We start from the raw sequence: 22,794 nt of genomic DNA on the forward strand, positions 1-22,794 counted from the left end.
ATCATGTTTAGGCCTAGCAGAGTTTGATTCTCGTTTTGTGGAAAACGTTGCATCCAAAGTGGAGAACCTCCATGCCTTGCTGAGGAAAAATGCGACGTTCTGCTGGAAGGAGATACATATCAAGGAGGTTGCAACCATAAAGGAAGAAATTGTTAATGTGTCTTGTCTCAAAACGTTCGATGAAACTGCTGAATGTACTATAGCAGTGGACGCTTCTGCATATGGTATTGGGGCAGTTTTGTCTTAAAGAAGGAAAGGAGATACATGGGTGGTCGCATATGCACCTCATACCTTGTCTCAAGCAGAGAGGAACTATTGTGCAATTGAGAAAGAGTTATTAACTGCTACTTTGGCTGTGCAATGGTTTAGAATGTATAAAAGGGGACGAAAATTTTAACTTTGAATGGATCACAAACCTCTGGTTAATATTTTGAGTACGGGTGAGGGAAAGAACCTTACTCCTAGGTTGGCAAGGTTGGCTTCTAAATTACAAATGTATCACTTTGAAATTGTGCATCTTCCAGGAAAGAGTAATTGTCTGGCAGATGGGTTATCTCATTTACAACTGTCTCATAGTAGTGTTGAAGAATTTGATGATGGTGAGTATGATGTTGCATTCACTCACAATAATGTGATGTTCCTGCAAAATGGGAATGTGGATGGTGCATTATCTGAATGTGTGTGGATGAGAGAAATGCAGAAGGATGAAGTTTTGTTGAAAGTGAAGGAGTTTATTGTGAGGGGATGGCCATCGGAACAGAATTTGTGAGGCAAGTGTAGTACATACTGGAAGGTTAAAGAGGAAGTGTCTGTGTCAAAAGACATCATATTAAGAGGTGATAAAACTGTGCCTCCCTATGGTATGCGTGACACCATTGTTAGGTTGGGGCATGAAGGCCATGGTGGCATGGAAAGCACCAGGAGGAAGAATAAAGAAATCTTTTGGTGGCCAGGGTTAGATAGTATGGTGCACCATTGGGTAAGAGAGTGTAGTAAATGTGTGTTGAGTGATAAGTCCGTAAACCTTTAGTGGTGCTACTACAGATGGTTGATTTACCGGATGGCCCGTGGCACAAGATTGTGATCGATTTTATGGGTCCTTTTGTTAACTTACCTGCTAAGGAAGAGTATGCAATTGTCCTAGTTGATTATTTTCCCAAATGGCCAGAAGTTCGTATGGTTGGCAACATAACTACTGATACAGTTATGGAATTTTTAAAGGATGTATTTGCGGGGGAAGGTATTCCTGAAACTATTGATTCGGATAACTTACTTCTGATTAGATGAGTTCCTTTTTGAAGGGTTGTGGTGTAAATCATGTGAGGGTATTGTTGTACCATCCTGAGGGCAATGGTCAAGTTGAAAGGTTTAACAAGGTAATCAAGGAAGCTATACAATTAGCCTTGGGATCTAATTTGTCTTAAAAGGAGGCCATCCAAAATATATTGTTATCTTGCAGAATTATACCACATTGAGTCACTGGCAAAACACCTTTTGAGTTATTGAGGGGTTGGAAGCCGTCTTCTAAGTTAATTCCTTGGTGGTTGAAGAACAGAAAACAAGGAAGTTCTGATGGGTTAGATTTTAGTTCTGTAAGAGAATGGGTGAAAGAGCATCAAAATAAAGTGTTAAAAAAAATCAACAGCGGAAAAACTATGCCAAGGTTGGTTGTTGGACAGTATGTACGTGTGAAAAATCATGGGTTAATAAATAAAGGGAATGCTAGATGGTTACACCCTATGAGAGTTGTGAAGGTACTGAATGGTGCTGTTCAACTTGAGGATGGAAGAGTACATAATTTGCGGCATGTAAGTTTGTTTAAAGCAAGTAGCATTCCTCAGGAAATGGTGTGTAATGATCAAAATGAAGAGAGTGGATACTTGTGGGGAGATGGTTCTATATTGTGGTCTGAGGAGGTGCGGTCGGATGGGGGTGAAGGAAGTCAATCCAGGAATTGTGAGAATAGTATGATAGCCTTCTTAAAAGTCAGAGAGAAAGGAAATTGCCAAGGCGTTTCATTGAATTGTAAAGGGAAAGTAATAAATAGTTGTGATGTATTCAGTTTAAAAAAATATATATAGGTATATGTGTTATGTACTATTCCCTATTATCTATTTGGTATTCCCATTTTTAGTATATTGTATATATAGTGTTCTATTTTGTTTTTGTTGTTGTTTTGATAAGGGGAGAAGATGTGTGGTGCGGAGATCGAATGTCGAATGGAAGGGACATTCGATCTACTACACAAGACGCACAGGGGCCGTTGGGCGGTGGTTGAGGAGTGGAGCTGTTCTGACATTGCTCCTGTATTGTTACCCACTTTACTGAATAAAGAAAGGATAAATTAGCTTACCTGCTGGCTCCGTGTTTCGGTCTTCACAACAACTCATTTTTTTTAAAGTCCATCTTGGAAAGAAACAAAATCAGGGCGCTTCCATCAGGGAGTTCCCCCACCTAGAACCCGAATAAGGTAATGACATTCTACAGTATCAAGGGAACTTCTTGGAGGGTTTGCGTTGATAGATATTGCGTCAGCAATTTGCTTTTGCTCACGGTCTGCCGAGGATAAAGATTGTAGAAATGCTATTTCAAAAAAGCATTCTAGGGGCACACCCACCTAAAACCATTTTCTCTTTTTGTTTTGGCGATTCATTGTTAAAGCAAAATAAATGTTTTTAGCATTATTAGCTAATAAATGTGTGTGAAACTTTTTTCCACCAGCAGCTAATTTCCCATTTATGCTGACTGCAGTTATATGGGGGAGTACTATATCATCGACATACATGAGAAAATTGTTTCCCTCCCAGAGTTGCCAGACAATAGAAAAACTTGCTGATGACAAAAATAGATTGAAAATGAAACAAGCATTTGCAATGCAATAGGTCTTGCATTTGCTTGAGTTAGAGCTATTGGCATTGTAAATTCATAACTGGAATTTGCTTGCCACATAAATTGGTTACCACTGCTTCATTTGGCTTTTCTACCATATAATTCTAGTGGCCGTGCATATAACTAAAGCACTTCCATTTACCAAGACACAAGACAGCCACAGAGGAGAAATAAACTAGAAGGCTCACCCAAACATATCAAGAGTGTTCAAACAGTCATATTGTAATAAGGATGTTAAGTTGGTCTGGATCATGGTCATGTTATAATAAGGAGAGCTTATTAAAACATCTACAATAATATCTGAAATAAACTTTAGACATTAGACTGGAATGCTCAAAACAGCCGCTAGAGGGCACCATAACAAAAATATATTTCATAAGAAACATGGTCATGTAACCATATTGTTAGCCCCAGGGTATAGCCACATGAAATAACAAGAGAAAGTAAAGCGTTGTAACCATGTACTTAGTCCCTACAGGGTGTTTTTAGGGCTGATTAGCTTAAAGCAAACAAGGCTTTTTAGAACAAAACCTCTCCCAGGTGTAAAACGAAAGTTCTAGCGATGAGAAAGCTTAAAAGCACTAAATGGTGGGAGGAGTTATTATTTTGGGATCCCCACTAACCTAGTGTGGGGACCCAGAGATGATGTAGACAGAAAGAGCTTTTTGAAGGTGGTCCCATTGTCCTAGGACCACCACAGGCTGGGTTATGAGCAAAAATGTTTTGTAAAAGGAATGCCTGCAAAGCATTATGGGGAAAGTTTCAGTGCCATTAATATTTTAGTATGGTGCTATGACTGCAATGCTTAGGACAGCTGCTAGAGGACACTACAATGAAAATAACATTTGTAAGAAACATAGTTATGAAACTATATGCATAACCACAAAAAAAGAAAATTACTGAAAGGAATGCACTGTAACCATATATTTAGCCATAGAGGGCGTAAGGCATTACACAATTTCAGGGGTAGCAGCTCTATAGCAATGATATTTCAAACAAGGCCCTTAAAACACAAGCTTCTCCCAGCTGTAAAACAACAGTTCCAGCCGTGAGAGCTTAAATACACTGACAGGTGGGAGAGGTTATTACTATGGAGTCCCCACTAACCTAGTGCTGGGACCCAGAGATGACCTAAACAGAAAAACACATGGTGATGAATTTTGTGAACGTGGTCCCATTGTCCTAGGACTATCACAGGCTCAGTTATGAGCAACAATGTTTTGTAAAAGTAATGCCCTGCAACGCCGTAAAGTGGATAGCAGACAGTCTGGAGTCAGTCAAGGCTTAGGAAGGAGAAAAGCAAAGTTACAGTGCTTATTAGAAGGAGGGATGAGAATTCAGGAAAGAGATGATATTTTGGACTAGGATGTAACTGTAGTGAGAGCTGATTTAGCAGGTATAGGTAGACCTTCAATGCCCTTACAACATAAGGGGACGGGTTTTTGCTACTTGCAAAGAAGTATGCCAATTTGCCTCTTTATCAAGAGGATGTGAAGAGTGACCCAAGGTTTACATAACATGTATTTGTAAAGAACATACTCAAACTTGAGTTCCTTGATGCTGAAATAATAGCTGTTGATTGTGACCCAATTCAATGGTACTCATTTTTTTCACCTCTGATGGATAAAATGTTGAGTGGAAGCTCCGAGATTGGAACCTGTGACCATGACTCGCACACAGGTTCCTGAAGTGGATGCATTACCCACTGAGACACCACACACGGCTTTTGATGATAAGCTATTATGGTAAAGGTGCGAAGGTGAAAGTGATAGTTTTTTAACTATTATGGAGTAAATGGTGAATGAAGAAGTAAGCAAGAGGGACAGAAGCGGCTGTGAATTTAGTCAGGGAGATCTCCAATGGCATTCCTTGAATGCTTCCATAGGTAGATCGGGGTCTCAGAGGTGGGTGCAAAATATTTATGTGTGTTAAGGCATGATCTGCGATGGGCAGGACCAATGGTGGGAGGGAAAGGAGTCAGAAATATTAAGGTAAACAAGTACAAGTGGAGTCCAAGGAACATATACTGCTAATGGTTGTTCACATTAACAAGTATATAAGGGAAATGGTGCATGGCAATGAAGTCAGGATGGCATCTAGGTTTGGAAAAATTAGCAGAAAAATGCACAAGAGTGATATTCTGCTACAATATAAACACTGGTGTTAAAGATGTGTGGAGGGGAAATGAGCCAACTGGGCGAGCTCTTGCGATGGTGAGAGTCCTACTTAGAAGGATGCCAACACCAAGAGTTGATCTTTGCTGAGAGAGCACCCTGGGAGAGACCAAATTTGGCACACCTTCCTAGTCTTTATCATTAATTGTCTGTGTATTGAACATTTGGGAGGAGTAGGAGAAAGGTGGGGGGAAGGGCAAAATTAAGGAGTAATACAGAAAGAAAAGTAAACAAAAAGGAGACAAGGGCAACAGCATCCTTCAGAAAAAAGAGTTTAAACACTTTTTTGGGGGCATTTGTAGTAGGGAGACAGCTGCAGGGAGCCCAGCGCCTCTCTGGAGGTTGGCGCCTTGGACTTAAGACCAGCTTTATGTTTTAAATGCTAGTCCTGCCAACACCATGCCTCTTCAGAAAGCACGGGGAAAGTTAGAGAAGGTGGCTCAGTCAGTGTGAGATTGAGTGGCACCATGGTATCCTTAAATCAATTCATGTCTCTATAATGGCTGTGACTCTGAGGGGACAGGGAGTGTATTCCTGAACACAGCTCAGGGGTTCCAAAGATAAGGGGAGCAAAAGGCAAGTAGATCCCTTTGTACGTAAGGGGTTGTACATCATTTAATTGAGGAAGGGTGATGCGAGGATTGGGCGATATGTAATTTGGGCAGCAAGCAGGAGGATAAGCAGTAGGTGACAGCAAGGTGTTTAAATGAATAAGAGCAGTAGTGATATAAAGTGAGAGCGACACTGGAGGCGGATGACTCTTGGAAGAGGAAATCCAAGAAGAAAGGGGCATATAGTAGGATGGTTGAGTGTAATGAAATGGGTTAAGTTTCCTAGAATTCCCAGAGTGTGGGGTAGGATTCCTCTTTTTTCCCGAAATGTTCATGAAACTAATTACCTGAAGAAGCATATGCATTAGTAACTTGTTTCCAATCAAGGGAAGGACTCATTTATTGGAATAAATAATAATGGTATTAGCTGATGTGTTTTCAGGGCAGTGGAGCTCCTTACAGGCTAGTAATAATTACAATACTAAAGTGGATGGAACTTAGCATGGACTGGAGTGTCCACTAACCTTGGTCTCACTTGCAGGATCACCCTCTTACCTCTGAGGCGCTCTGTCTTGAGAGCTGATTAGGTTTCTCAAGACAAGCACTTTGAACCCCTCTCCTGCCAATAGGTATGTGACGCAATACTAAAGAGCATATTAGGACATAACTAACCTGACATTCGGAGCTACGAAAGCGTTATACAAATTCATTAACAGCAGTGAACTGTGGAATCATTATAATGTCTGTGTACAAAAACCTGCTAGTTAAAATGAGAAATAAGGTTGGCTTTCGAATTGTAAACTCATTGACAGGCTCTCATTATAGTTGATATCCTGTGAAGTCAATGTAGGTTGGGGGAATATATGTGCAAAACAAATGCGCTTGAAGACAATCCACTGGAGTATTATGTAGATTAACAAAATGTTGCAGAATGTCAATTCAATTGCAATAATATTACCACAGTCGCAAAATAAAACATGCTCTGTTACTAAATTTGCAGCTTCCGACACACTCTCACCATTCAGAACACAAACAATGGGTCTCTCCTTTTCTTGAGTTAGAGCTATTAGGGTTGTAAACTCCTAACCTGTCTGTTCTTGCCACATAAATTGAAAATAAAAAGTAAAAGAGTTTCACATAAGTGAGCAGATCCAAAATGCGATGGACGTCATGAGCACGAAGGAGCGATACAAAAGGAAAAATAAATATGCTTGCACACGTATTGGGAAAAGTGCATTTGGCCATATATTAGGGCCGATGTCCAAGGCGGTAACCAAACTTCCCCAAGGAGGGACAAATGTAAAGCATTTACCAATGATAACAAAGGATTTTTTTAAAGAGCAAGCCCACGAACAAGCGATAATGATGGGCGTGAGGTGGGCATGGTTAAAAGCCCAAATAGATAACAACACGTCGGAAAAGCAGCGCTTGCGCACTGCTATGCTCGACCTAAATAGTACTGCATGCCCCATAATACAGGAAAAAGCTATTAGCTTTGCCAATGCTTGTTACAGACAGTAGTATTTAGTTTATTGCACGTATCATCACACACACTCTGACAGAACATCACTCTGCATTCAATCTTCTTTTTATATTCTTGACCTCTTGTTGCTTCTTATGAAAGATATCCTCTAGTTGCAAGATGTAGCATAATGTGATATGTGCACTGGAAAGTTGATCATGCTAATAGGTACTTTGTAATTCATGCAAAAAATTGTGTTCAAGCAGTTTAACTAAGTTGCTTTCAAAACGTCACCATTGGTAGAATGTGTGGTAACCTGTGAATAAACTAGTCCTTTCGTTTATTTTAACTGCTACAGTGTAATAGCAAATGACATCAGAGTAATTCAGTTTCTTACTAAGGATGAGTAAAGGTGTCAAAATAGACTTTAGCAAGAACATTTGACGCAGGTTTTATACGATTATTGCAAACTTCAATACATTATGAAGAGAATAACACCTAAAATCCCACTCTTTGTTCATTAAAGTCGGCGGTCCGTTCCGCTACGCCGGCGGTGGCGGTAAAAACCGCCAGCAGAGGAGCGGTCCGGACCGCCAAATAATGATCCAACCGAAACACACGCATCCCGTGAACCACCCACCGTCAGGAAAGGAGTCCCGCCGACGACGGCAGAGTCCACCCACAGGCCGTCGGAAAGGCCCAACTCGCCCATCAAATTATGAACCACCATTCTGCAGCCAGTTCCGGGATGGGAACCACCGCTACACAAAGCCAGAACCAAATATAAGGAAAAATTCACCGGAGTTCCACAGAACGTGCAGCCATGGACAGAGAGCTGCTCATCATGCCAGCCCTGCTCCTTGCCATATACATACACGACCGAGACCGCCGACGAAGACGACGACGGTAAGTACCGCAACCTACGACACAAGGAAGGAAAGATTACAGTTACATACCCACCCACCACACTGCAACGCCCCCCCAACCCTTCCCAGCAGCACAAGTCAGACATCCCACACCCAGAGGTATGTACCCGACCGAAGGCCACTGCAACTTGACCATAGTACATACAATAGCCCCACGCCCATTAAAAATCAAAACAAACACCATGGTGTAACTGCGTGCAGCCCAAACACAGGCCACACAGAAACTTTAATTATTAGCTCACTGGGCCAAACTGTGCTAACAGGGCCAATGGCCAGTCCATAAATTGTATATTGTCCTGGGCCACAAATGGCCACACCTGACTCCCACAAGTGCTTGGTACTACACCAAACAGGGCACCATATGGGGATCCAGGCACCTCACAGAAGGGGAGGTGGGAGGGTGTTGATGTGCCTGTAAGCGGGTCTGACTGTGTGCTTTGGACAGGTGAAGGGAGTGGAGTGCTGGAAGGGGTAGAGGAGGTTGGAGGGGGGATGGAATGGGCAGGGAAACTGGCTGCCGTCTGAGAGGAGGCCAGAGCCTGAAAAGATCTCTGTAGGGCAGACACAGCACCATGAATTTCATCCAGATAGGCATTGGTCTGCTGCACCTCTGATGCCAGACCCTGTATGGCATTGACAATGGTTGTCTGCCCTACAGAGATGGTTTTCAGGAGGTCAATAGCCTCCTCTTTGAGGGCAGCAGGGCTGACTGGGGTGGGGGAGGAGGTGCCTGGGGCGAAGGAGATGCCCACCTTTCTGGGTGGGCGGGCACGGGCAACTCGGTTTGGGTGGTGGTGGAAGATCTCACGGTAGTGGTGTGTGCACTAGGGTCTGCCACCGCCGGAGGACCCCCATCGGAGTAGATCTCAGAGTCACTACCTCCTGTGGTAGTAGCCTCCCCGTGGAAGTCCCCTCACCCTCCCTCCCACTGGTCCCCTGGGTGTCCGTTGTCTCTGCCTTGGAGGATCCATGGGCCGCTGCTTCCCCACTTGCCAATGCCTCAGCTCCCTCATCTGATGTTGATGCTGTACCAAACCAACACAAGAGAACAGGGATGGGGACACAAAACTGGAGAAGCACTTGTAAATAGCTGAATGCTGATACACAATGGCCAGACATACACCCACCCAGCAAACACACCCAACAGGCAGCACCGTGCACTATGCCCATGGCCATGCCCCTGACTACTGACCAGAATACTGATCTACAACCATCCCCTGAAATACTTTTGGAGCTCAGGTAGGTGAAACCTGACAGGGACACCTCTACACCCTTTGGGGAACATACAGTAGATGGACACGTCAAATTCCCTGCTCTAAGCAGCATGAGGCCTTCGCACACACAGTCATCCTTCCAGACTGAAGTATGGTCAGTGATTACTCACTCCCTTGTGACTGCTGTGCAGCCTTCAAGCGCCCATCCAGATCTGGGTACGCCACCACCAGGATCCATTGCATGGGGGGCGTCAGTTCCCGACTGGCACCCCTTCCACGTTGGGAGGACTTCCCCAGCTGGGCCTCACTGATCTTTTGCGCCCGCACCGCAGGTCCTCCCACCTCTTCCGACAGTGGGTGCGCCGCTGGTTGTAGACCCTCAGGGTCCATACCTCCTCGGCGATGGCATGCCAATGTGCCCTCTTCTGGTGGGCACTGACCTAGAAGGGTGACACATAGGACTGACAGTACTCCCAGACATGCAGGACAGTGGCACGCAGCATTCCATGCACCATGGCCCATCCAGGCTCAGAGGAGCACACATATGTGCAATCCACACCATCCATTACTCACACAGTGCCCCCCAAACCCAGACTCACCTGTACCTCTGGCCGTCGGTAGAGTCTGCCGTACAGGGGAAGGACCCCTTCCACTTGCTTCTCCAGTTCTTCCTGGGTGAAGGCTGGGGCCCTTTCCACTGCACCACATGGAACATCCATAGCCAGAGGCAGGCCACAGCAGTACACAGAGTGGAGTACCTGTCCGCACAAGATCAGGGAGTCAAGTGATCAAACGATGATGAACGCGCGTACATTCCACGGCGGTATGCACTGTCACCGCCGCTGGCGATCATGATATGCCAGGATTCCCCACTGGCATCCATGTTAGCCAGTGAGGGTGCAAACAGCGTTCAACATCGCCGTTGGCTGTGATGTCAACTGCCAGCGGTATTAGGTCACTTCTACAACGAAGGGCAGAACTACAGTGGGCAGACATTTTGCCATCACCTACGCATCTTGAAATTCTTACTACTCACAATGCAGGGCCAACTAGCCACATGAGGCACCTAGGCCTCTATCCATTCCGTATAGTAGCACACATGAATTACTCTGTTCTCTACTAGTGATGTACATGTACATCTGTCAGGTAGCAGTTATTGTACAGACACTACTATGAACAATGCAGTGCATGTATTCTTCACATTTTCCCTATGTATGTGTGCACATCACTCCTTTTTGTAACCCCTCGTAGGTACCGACCCTTGTGGCGAGGAAGGGCGCCATCGGTGTACAGACCACTTGTGGATATGGGGACCATGGTGCAGTGTAAGATCATTATCAATTACAGACTCACATATGTAACTATTCAGGACCTATGTGCATTACTGGATCCTGCACTAACGCCAGGAAATCGTAATCAGCATGCCACTCCAACTGAGGTGCAGGTGCTCTCTGCACTCCATTTCCTGGCCAGAGGCTCTTTTCAAGTAACAGTGGGCATGGGTTTCTCACAGCCAATGTTCAGCCAGGTACTGACAAGCTTTCTGAATGCATTTGTACAACATCTGCAATCCTATGTGCGATTCCCCCAAAGTGCTGACCTTCCTGCCATCAAGTCTGACTTCTATGCCTTTGCACACATTCTCCATGTCATAGGTGCCATCGATGGCACAAAAAAACACCCATCATCCCCCCAAGAGTGAGTGAACAGGTGTACAGAAACAGGAAGAATTTTCATTCCATGAACATCCAATTGGTGTGTACTGCAGACCAGTACATTTCCCATGTGAATGCCATGTTTCCGGGTTCAGTCCATGATTCATTTGTGTTGAGGAACAGTAGTGTGCCACAGAAGATGGAACAACTACAAGAGGACAGAGGGTGGATCAGGTAAGTTTGCCTGTCACTAATTGACACATTGCAGAAAACCAGCCTGTCTGACTAAGGGACATTAGAATGACGACTCTGTATTGAACCATTTTCTAGGTGATTCTGGCTATCCAAACGTGCGTTGGCTCCTGACACCAGTGAGGAATCCCAGGACGGATGCAGAGAGGAAATACAATGAGGCCCATGGATGTACTAGGAGGGTGACAGAGCATACTATAGGTCTCCTGAAGGCTAGATTCCGGTGTCTACATATTTCTGGGGGTTCCCTGGCCTATGGGCCTGATAAGGTGTGTAGAATAGTGTTGGCCTGCTGCATGTTGCTCAACGTGGCAGTGAGACATTCTATCCCCCTTTTGGAGGTGGAGGGTGCTATAGGTCCTGATCAGCTACCTCAGAGAGGTGAGGAGAGTGATGGTGAGGATGAGGAAGGGGAAGATGTCAATTCCAGGAACCAACTGATAAAACTCTACTTCCAATAACTGTGTGGGACTTAAGCCTGTCATTGGGGTTAGTGACTGATACTTTCAGTGTGCTCTGTCATATAGGGGGGATTGGTCATGATAGGCGATACATGGACCACTTCTGCATGGTACTGACAGAAAATACATGCATTCCCTCCTTGCCTAATTTAAAACACACAGCACCACCATCAAGCACAAATTGACAATAAAGTTGTTCTCTGCCAGTTGCATCCATACTCCACTTTGTTCGACATTGAAGACAGAGGACAGTGTTACAGGTGTGAAATGTGTTTTATTGGTAGAATAGAGTGAATTGTGCTATATACACTGATGGGAGTCATAAGGGTTGGGTGTACTCAAAACCTACTTGGTGGCAGCCCTGTTGGATGTCTTAGATGAGTCCATTTTGTGGAATAGTACTTCAATTTGTCCTCAGCTAAGTGTTGTTGGTGAATGGGTGGGATGGTTGCTTTGCATTAGTAGCAGTGTCAATTGTTGGAGGGGGGCTTCTTCTTAGCTTGTTTCCAGGGCCATATCTTGGCCTAAGACTACGTTTGGACGCCTGCTGTGGAGCTTCTTGGGGTGGCATGGTTGGCCCTTGTGATTCCTGGGAGGGTATTTCCTGTGCAGTTTCTGCTGCTTGGGGCATCTGTTGCTGGTTGTCCAGGGCTGTTGTGGGGGCCTCTTGTCCGGTGTGGGTGTCAGACTGTTTGTTTACCAACTGCAGCAGTGCTCCAGCAATGGTGGCCATTGTGGCATTGTGCTCTTTCCACTGTTCCATGGCCTGTTGGTGTTGTTCCAGCTGCATCCTCTGACTTTGCTCCAGGGTGGACACAATCTGTGCCAACCTGTCTTCGGGCTGTTGATAGGCCCCCAATACCTCTGCAATAACGTCCTGGGCTGCTTCATCCATCCGGTGCCGTACCCCCTGACCCACTGGGACACCTGAACTTGCCCTAGCCCCCTGGGCCTGTGTCCCCTGCGCAGGTCTTGACGTGCCACTTGTACTGGGGCCCTCGCTTTCCTGCATGTTGGGAGTGGGATACTGTGGCCTCTGTAGCTGTGTTCTACCAGTCTGTGCCCTGGGTACACTGGTGTAGGTATGCCTCACCTGGGCTGCTGGTCTTGACTGGGTGTTAGGGTGCAGTGGTTTTCTGGGTGGGGTTGCTGCAAGGTGAGAATCCAGGACTGTGTGAGGGGCCTGTCTGCTCATCAGTGTCCAGGGATCCTTCGCCAAGATCTTGTGATGTGCCTCTGTCTCCCTGGAGGGCTGTGGCACTCCTGGTCCCCTCCATTAGGGTTGCATGGGTGGTGGTGCCTGTTGGGGGACATAGACATGTCTGTTACATATGCCTGAAGGTTTGAGGTGTACAGAACTGGGCTATTTTGTGCTGGTGTTACTTTCAGTGGCCTTCCAAGGTGCCCTTGTGAGGTGGACATTGCATTTAGTGGCAGTGGTGGGTTGCATTGTGGTGGTAGGTATTATTCCATTGTGGGTACGTGCAGGGGTGGGTGGCTGTGCACAGCAGGAGTGATGTGGGCCTGTTAGTGGGTTGTAGGTGATGCCGGGTGGTGGATGTGGTGGGTAATGGCTGGGTAGGGTATAGGTCGAGGTAGGTGTGGGTGGGGTGGGGTGGCGCATGCATTGCAGATGAGTTGTATATGGGGTAATTGTAGATGACTTACCCGAGTCCATTCCTCCAGTGAGTCCAGTGAGTCCCTCTGGGTGTAGGATGGCGAGTACCTTCTCCTCCCAGTTGGTGTAGTCAGGTGGTGTTGGTGGCGGTCCTCGCCCAGTCTTCTGCACTGCAATGTGGTGCGTAGATGCCATGTCCCTGACCTTCCCCCGCAGGTCGTTCCATCTCTTCCGGATGTCGTCCCTGGTGCGTGGATGGTGTCCCACTGCATTCACCCTGTTGACAATGGTCTGCTACAGTTCCAATCTCCACGCGATGGGTGTGTGCTGCACCTCGGACCTGAATATTTGTGGCTCCACCTTCAGGATCTCGACCACCATGGTCCTTAGCTCCCTTTTGGTGAAGCGTGGATTTTTGGGGGGACATGGTGAGTGTGGTGGATGGCGTTGGAACTGGGGATGGAGTATGGATGCTCCTGTGTGGGTCGATATGCGTGTCCTGTATGCTGGCGTTCACTGTCTGGCTCTGGTGCTCTCCGACTTCTGGTCCTGGTTTCGTTGCAAGGGATTGTGGGGTGTGTCTGGGGGGGTTTTATGGGGTTCTGGATGTGTGTCAGGTGTGTGTGTGATACGCCTATCCAATGTGTGCACTTGTTGCTGTTGTGTCCACTTGTCGCTCATGGCAGACATTGTGCCATCACCTACGCATCATGAAATTCTTACTACTCACAATGCAGGGCCTACTCGCCACATGAAGCACCTAGGCCTCTATCCATTCCGTATAGTAGCACACATGAATTACTCTGTTCTCTACTAGTGATGTACATGTACATCTGTCAGGTAGCAGTTATTGTACAGACACTACTATGAACAATGCAGTGCATGTATTCTTCACATTTTGCATATGTATGTGTGCACATCGGTCCTTTTTGTAACCCCTCGTAGCTACCGACCCTTGTGGCGAGGAAGGGCACCATCGGTGTACAGACCACTTGTGGATATGGGAACCATGGTAGAGGGTCAGATCATTATCACTTACAGACTCACACATGCAACTATTCAGGACCTATGTGCATTACTGGATCCTGCACTAACTCCAGGAAATCGTAATCAGCATGCCATTCCAACTGAGGTGCAGGTGCTCTCCGCACTCCAGTTCCTGGCCACAGGCTCTTTTCAAGTGACAGTGTGCATGGGTTTCTCACAGCCAATGTTCAGCCAGGTACTGACAAGATTTCTGAATGCATTTGTACAACATCTGCAATCCTATGTGCAATTCCCCCAAAGTGCTGACCTCCCTGCCATCAAGTCTAACGTCTATGCCTTTGCAAACATTCCCCATGTCATAGGTGCCATCGATGGCACACACACATACCCATCATCCCCCAAGAGTGAGTGAACAGGTGTACAGAAACAGGAAGAACTTTCATTCCATGAACATCCAATTGGTGTGTACTGCAGACCAGTACATTTCCCATGTGAATGCCATGTTTTCGGGTTCAGTCCATGATTCATTTGTGTTGAGGAACAGTAGTGTGCCACAAAAGATGGAACAACTACAAGAGGACGGAGGGTGGATCAGGTAAGTTTGCATGTCACTAACTGACACATTGCAGAAAACCAGCCTGTCTGACTAAGGGACATTAGAATGACGACTCTGTATTGAACCATTTTCTAGGTGATTCTGGCTATCCAAACTTGCGTTGGCTCCTGACACCAGTGAGGAATCCCAGACGGATGCAGAGAGGAAATACAATGAGGCCCATGGACGTACTAGGAGGGTGATAGAGCATACTATAGGTCTCCTGAAGGCTAGATTCCTTTGTCTACATATTTCTGGGGGTTCCCTGGCCTAAGGGCCTGATAAGGTGTGTAGAATAGTGTTGGCCTGCTGCATGCTGCACAAAGTGGCAGTGAGACATTCTATCCCCCTTTTGGAGGTGGAGGGTGCTATAGGTCCTGATCAACTACCTCAGAGAGGTGAGGAGAGTGATGGTGAGGATGAGGAAGGGGTAGATGTACATTCCAGGAACCAACTGATACAACTCTACTTCCAATAACTGTGTGGGACTTAAGCCTGTCATTGGGGTTAGTGGCTGATACTGTCAGTGTGCTCTGTCATATAGGGGGAATTGGGCATGATAGGCAATACATAGACCACTTCTGCATGGTACTGACAGACAATACATGCATTCCCTCCTTGCCTAATTTAAAACACACAGCACCACCATCAAGCACAAATTGACAATAAAGTTGTTCTCTGCCAGTTGCATCCATACTCCACTTTGTTCGACATTGAGGACAGAGGACAGTGTTACAGGTGTGAAATGTGTTTTATTGGTAGAATAGAGTGAATTGTGCTATATACACTGATGGGAGTCATAAGGGTTGAGTGTCCTCAAAACCTACTTGGTGGCAGCCCTGTTGGATGTCTTAGATGGTTCCATTTTGTGGAATAGTACTTCAATTTGCCCTCAGCTAAGTGCTGTTGGTGAATGGGTGGGATGGTTGCTTTGCATTAGTAGCAGTGTCAATTGTTGGAGTGGGGATTGTTCTTAGCTGGGTTTCCAGTGCCACATCTTGGCCTAAGACTACGTTTGGACGCCTTCTGTGAAGCTTCTTGGGGTGGCATGGTTGGCCCTTGTGATTCCTGGGAGGGTATTTCCTGTGCTGTTTCTGCTGCTTGGGGCATCTGTTGCTGGTTGTCCAGGGCTGTTGTGGGGGCCTCTTGTCCGGTGTGGGTGTCAGACTGTTTGTTTACCAACTGCAGCAGTGCTCCAGCAATGGTGGCCATTGTGGCATTGTGCTCTTTCCACTGCTCCATGGCCTGTTGGTGTTGTTCCAGCTGCATCCTCTGACTTTGCTCCAGGGTGGACACAATCTGTGCCAACCTGTCTTCGGGCTGTTGATAGGCCCCCAATACCTCTGCAATAACGTCCTGGGCTGCTGCATCCATCTGGTGCCGTACCCCCTGACACACTGGGACACTTGAGCTTGCCCTAGCCCCCTGGGCCTGTGTCCCCTGCGCAGGTCTTGACGTGCCACTTGTACTGGGGCCCTCTCTTTCCTGCATGTTGGGGGTGGGAGACTGTGGCCTCTGTAGCTGTGTTCCACCAGTCTGTGCCCTGGGTACACTGGTGTGGGTATGCCTCACCTGGGCTGCTGGTCTTGACTGGGTGTAGGGTGCAGTGGTTTTCTGGGTGTGGCTGCTGCAAGATGAGAATCCAGGACTGTGTGAGGGGCCTGTCTGCTCATCAGTGTCCAGGGATCCTTCACCAAGGTCTTGTGATGTGCCTCTGTCTCCCTGGAGGGCGGTGGCACTCCTTGTCCCCTCCATTAGGGTTGCATGAGAGGTTGTGCCTGTTGGGGGACATAGACATGTCTGTTACATATGCCTGAAGGTTGGAGGTGTACAGAACTGGGCTATTTTGTGCTGGTGTTACTTTCAGTGGCCTTCCAGGGTGCTCTTGTGAGGTGGACATTACATTTAGTGGCAGTGGTGGGATTGCATTGTGGTGGGGGGTATTATTCCATTGTGGGTACGTGCAGGGGTGGGTGGCTGTGCACAGCAGGAGTGATGTGGGCCTGTTAGTGGGTTGTAGGTGATGCCGGGTGGTGGATGTGGTGGGTAATGGCTGGGTAGGGTGTAGGTCGAGGTAGGTGTAGGTGGGGTGGCACATGCATTGCAGATGTGTTGTATATGGGGTAATTGTAGATGACTTACCCGAGTCCATTCCTCCAGTGAGTCCAGTGAGTCCCTCTGGGTGCAGGATGGCGAGTACCTTCTCCTCCCAGTCGGTGTAGTCGGGTGGTGTTGGTGGCGGTCCTCGCCCAGTCTTCTGCACTGCAATGTGGTGCGTAGATGCCATGTCCCTGACCTTCCCCCGCAGGTCGTTCCATCTCTTCCGGATGTCGTCCCTGGTGCGTGGATGGTGTCCCACTGCATTCACCCTGTTGACAATGGTCTGCCACAGCTCCAATCTCCGCGCGATGGGTGTTTGCTGTTCCTCAGACCCGAATATTTGTGGCTCCACCTTCAGGATCTCGACCACCATGGTCCTTAGCTCCCTTTTGGTGAAGCGTGGATTTTTGGGGGGGACATGGTTAGTGTGGTGGATGGCGTCGGGACTGGGGACGGAGTATGGGTGCTCCTGTGTGGGTCAATATGCGTGTCCTGTATGCTGGCATTCACTGCCTGGCTCTAGTGCTCTCCGTATTCTGGTCCTGGTTTCGTTGCAAGGGATTGTGGGGTGTGTCTGGGGGGGTTTTATGGGGTTCTGGATGTGTGTCAGGTGTGTGGGTGATACGCCTATCCAATATGTGCACTTGTTGCAGTTGTGTCCACTTGCCGCTCGTGGCAGACATTTTGCCATCACCTACACATCTTGAAATTCTTACTACTCACAATGCAGGGCCTACTAGACAAATAAAGCACCTAGGCCTCTATCCATTCCGTATATTAGCACACATGAATTACTCTGTTCTCTGCTAGTGATGTACATGTACATCTGTCAGGTAGCAGTTATTGTACAGACACTACTATGAACAATGCAGTGCATGTATTCTTCATATTTTGCATATGTATGTGTGCACATCACTCCTTTTTGTAACCCCTCATAGGTACCGACACTTGTGGCGAGGAAGGGCGCCATCGGTGTACAGACCACTTGTGGATATGGGGACCATGGTGCAGCGTCAGATCATTATCACTTACAGACTCACACATGCAACTATTAAGGACCTATGTGCATTACTGGATCCTGCACTAACTCCAGGAAATTGTAATCAGCATGCCATTCCAACTGAGGTGCAGGTGCTCTCCGCACTCCAGTTCCTGGCCATAGGCTCTTTTCAAGTAACAGTGGGCATGGGTTTCTCACAGCCAATGTTCAGCCAGGTACTGACAAGATTTCTGAATGCATTTGTACAACATCTGCAATCCTATGTGCAATTCCCCCAAAGTGCTGACCTCCCTGCCATCAAGTCTGACTTCTATGCCTTTGCAAGCATTCCACATGTCATTGGTGCCATCGATGGCACACACACATACCCATCATCCCCCCAAGAGTGAGTGAACAGGTGTACAGAAACAGGCAGAACTTTCATTCCATGAACATCCAATTGGTGTGTACTGCAGACCAGTACATGTCCCATGTGAATGCCATGTTTCCAGGTTAAATCCATGATTCATTTGTGTTGAGAAACAGTAATGTGCCACAGAAGATGGAACAACTACAAGAGGACAGAGGGTGGATCAGGTAAGTTTGCCTGTCACTAACTGACACATTACAGAAAAACAGCCTGTCTGACTAAGGGATAATAGAATGACGACTCTGTATTGAACCATTTTCTAGGTAATTCTGGCTATCCAAACTTGCCTTGGCTCCTGACACCAGTGAGGAATCCCAGTACGGATGCAGAGAGGAAATACAATGAGGCCCATGGACGTGCTAGGAGGGTGATAGAGCATACTATAGGTCTCCTGAAGGCTAGATTCCGGTGTCTACATATTTCTGTGGGTTCCCTGGACTCCATTGTCCGCTGAGGTGATTTGTGCATCATTATTTGGAGTGCAGGATGTGGGTGTGCTTGGCAGTGGCAGGGTGGGGTGGGGTGGGGTGTGCTGGGATTTCTGCCGACAGGGTCCTGGCAGGGAGTGGTGGTCTGGGAATTTTTGGCTGGTTGGGTTTTTCAATCATTATATGGTGGGTTTCCATTCGCCGCCAACGGCGGGATTCTGTTCTTTCCCACCATGTTCATAATGACCGCCTTTATTCCCATAGGCTGGGCTATGGCCTCTTACACAGCACCCTTATCAGATCAGGTGAATGTACTTTCCCCTATCATCCAGGATAAAAGCTGGTGCCTCTGCCAGGCCAAGCAGGGCGATAGCAAAGGGCTCTCCCGTGGTCTTAGGAGAGGTGGCTGTGCCAGAAAGCAGAGCAACAAGGGTGATAAGATTGGGTCACTGGAGGAGGCGGCTGCATCAATGCCTTCCCCTTTAGTAGTCCTCAATTCTTGGATTAGATCCTACCTTCAAGAGTGTTTCTTTACCCTGTCCCAGCACACACCATAGTTGGGAAATCCCAAAACAGAGATTACACGGAGTGGCTGTGGAGTTCAGCACCCACACTTCTTGGCACTGCTGAACACATTCACTTCAAGGCACTTTGTTATAGGGTGATTTGATTTTCAGAGGCCTGGACTAGCCCTAAAAGGGTTGCCTTTATTTACAGCACATTCATACTGCACTTGTATCAGTTAAACTATGTTTGCCAAAGTCACCCTGTATTGACACTACATTCACAATGTACTTCAGATTTACACCGAACAAACACGCCCCTTGTGCCTACTTCACTCCTAGTGTCTGAATACCACACTTGATCGCCCTGTATTTACTCCAGCCACCCTACACCACATTTAGACTGCTTTTACACCTGCCACCATCTACTTGCACATTCTCACTCATAGTTGCACATTCCTGCCCAGTGCTTTAAATTGAAAAATAGAAGTGCAGGTACTCTGTAATAGAGTACCTGCTTGTTTCTGAGAAGTGCTGGTACTCTCTGAGTATAAGTATTACGTTTTTCTTGAGATATGCCGGTACTCTCCCTCTCAAAATAAAAAAGTGCTGGTACTCAGTACCGGAGAGTACCGGCCCATTCAAAGCACTGTTCCTGCCTCCACTTTGTAACGCGTGTGTTTATGTGGAGTTTGGAAAATATTCGGACATCCCTTCTCTTCTATGTTTACGTTTTGTTTAACGCTTTCATCCTGGCATGGTTTTCTGAACTTTGGGTGTGCGGGTTCTCTGGATCACTGCCGTGAAGCGGAATTGCGCGCCGGGATACTTGAGGAATCCTTCTTCGCGGCGCTAGGTTTTAGAGGCGGAGGCCTGTGGCGGTGGCGTGGACGGAGAGCGCTGCTGGCTGATAGCTGTGTATTCTTCCTGTCTCCAGCCTCAGGGACTCTGCACACTTTCCATCGAAGCCATCCAGGTAGGTCTGATGAATTATAGACTAGTGACAAACCGGCTGGTGGGAGAGAGAGAGTAGGGCGGATTGACACAACAGGGTCAGCCAGAGGCACAGGCATAGCGCTGCTACCCCTAGTCCCTTAGTGGGTGTGCAATTGGCGTTTATCACAATATCATGCATGCAACATGATAAATGCTAGGACAACCTTTGGGGGTATAATATGTTGCAAGTTTATTATTTACACAGGTTGGGTTAGTTTACGGGCGATCCCAGTGTCGGAGATGAGTTTCTTAAACATTGGCCGACACCCATCCTGAGAAAGCTAGAGCTGTTCCGTCTGGTGTTCTCTGCACCAACACGCTTAGCATCTTAAAGCTCGTTCCTTTATTGTGGTTTACCACTTTATCAATTTGTCATGTTCCTGACAAGTCAGAGCGAGACCCCGGCCAGTCTCCACAGTTGCTCAGGATTCCAACTGTCCAAGTAGCCTGAGGAATAGCTTTTGGGTCCAGGAATCACCATCTGGAGGCCTTTTAATCATTTATAAAGCTTTAGGATCGCCCTGCAACTCTGCTTTGCTACGCTTCTTGAGGTTCCTGTAGAGAAATTCATGTTTTATACACCTCTTTCACATATGTGACCATCTGTTCATCTATGTATGCATGAGCTTCTTGTTTGCCATGTCGTAGGGGTGGGTGGGAGGTTGCTCGCCTTATGCCAAAAGAGGCCCAGCCCTGCGAGGTCACCCCTTAAAAGGACGTCCTGGCCTCACTCCTCCCACCTCACACCTTTAGGGGGCCATAAACAAGGGGTGGACCACCCTCCCTAAGTACGGAGGCCCCTCCTGGCCATTTGTCCCTCTAACAGGGGAGTGACGCTAAGAAGCTGTCCCCCTTATTGTCGCCCTACGTGCGAAGTGGTCAGCCACATAGCGCTGCTATCCCTAGTGCCTTAGTGGCTGTGCAATTGGCGTTTATCACAATATCATGCATGCAACATAATAAATGCTAGGACAACCTTTGTGGGTATAATATGTCGCAAATTTATTATTTACACAGGTTGGGTTAGCTTACGGGCGATGCGGTGTCGGAGATGAGTTTCTCAAACATTTGCCGACACCCAGCCTGAGAAAGCTAGAGCTGTTCCGTCTACTGTTCTCTGCACCAACACGCTTAGCATCTTACAGCTCGTTCCTTTATTGTGGTTTACCACTTTATGAATTTGTCATGCTCCTGACAAGTCAGAGCGAGACCCCGGCCAGTCTCCACAGTTGCTTAGGATTCCAACTGTCCCTTGCGGGATTACGGAGCGTCGTCACATCATCCCAGGCCCCGCCATAAAGGCTCCAAGTAGCCTGAGGAATAGCTTTTGGCTCCAGGAATCACCATCTGGAGGCCTTTTAATCATTTATAAAGCTTTAGGATCGCCCTGTAACTCCGCCAAGCCTCGGGGATGGCATCTCGCGATAACCGAGGCCCCCCCACCTGTGCTCCTCCCTTACTTATTAATTTTCAGGCTGTTATCTCGAGAGGGTCTCTACTCTTGTTAGGAAGTATCTGTGCCCGCCTCAGACCGGTGTACCCATCTGCTGAATACAATCCGTGCTGATTCGCACTAGCGCGGGTTGTTTCTCTGCCTGGACATTCCACTTGTGGCCGGAGACCCGGCTCCCTGAATCCCCTCCCCTGGGATCATCTTGGCCCAATTATTTCCCCAGTCTTCCCTCGGGGCGACAGTTCTGGCCAAACCCTGTGTTAAGGCCTGCCACCGTGGACCTCTCCCACCAGTTGTTTTGCTCGTTTACCCTAGATGGATTACCGGAAAGCCTGGCTTAACCCTCTATTGGCCCACCAGCTGGCCAACTCTAGCTCACACATGGCACATCACGTTCCAGGGGTTCCTATCCAGGCGAGTTTGCTGTTGCTGAAACCAGGGTTCCAGCCACCCACTCTGGCCCGGTGTTCTGCTCTGGCCACCAAGGAGTGGGCCCATCATCATACTGTCACAGTCCCTAGATGGATGAGAAGGAAAGCATTACCTCACAATTTCTTGACATCTGTTACAGCACATGTTATGGCTCGACAATGCTACAATATATTCACGCATTTTTAGCACCTTAGCCAGGCCCTTAACTTCTTCGGATGTGTCCGCCATTACCGCAGTCAGTACCCTGCTTTTGCTATTGCCCACCACAAGTCCCCCCTGTAATGGGCCTGCTTTAAGGTTGGCCGTCTAGGTGAAGCAGAGGTATCCTGGTTGTGAGGGGGCATGGGTGTCCCTCCCGTGTAGATCTATCGGGGGACATTAATGGGGGGGCTATGTACCTTAGTTCCGCCATGTCCCATCCCATGTTGAGCTCACCCCCATCTTTGGGCCCTAACTGAAGTGCCTCTCCTCGCCTGTGCCACAACTCTAAGGCGTTGTACATTACCCGGAAAGCTAGGGAAATTGTGCCCCACGAACCGCTGCTCCTACTGTGTGTTACAGCTGGCCGGTAGCGCCCCCCCAGCCAACGCCCTGCGCATGTCTGGATCGATGGAAGCCCTTGGTCAGGTGTCTTTCCTTCATGTCCAGCCCATCCTTAGTGCTGCCCTCCAAGGAAAGACCGCCTTCTG

This window comes from Pleurodeles waltl, chromosome 11 (genome assembly GCF_031143425.1).
Source record: "Pleurodeles waltl isolate 20211129_DDA chromosome 11, aPleWal1.hap1.20221129, whole genome shotgun sequence".
NCBI lineage: Eukaryota > Metazoa > Chordata > Amphibia > Caudata > Salamandridae > Pleurodeles > Pleurodeles waltl.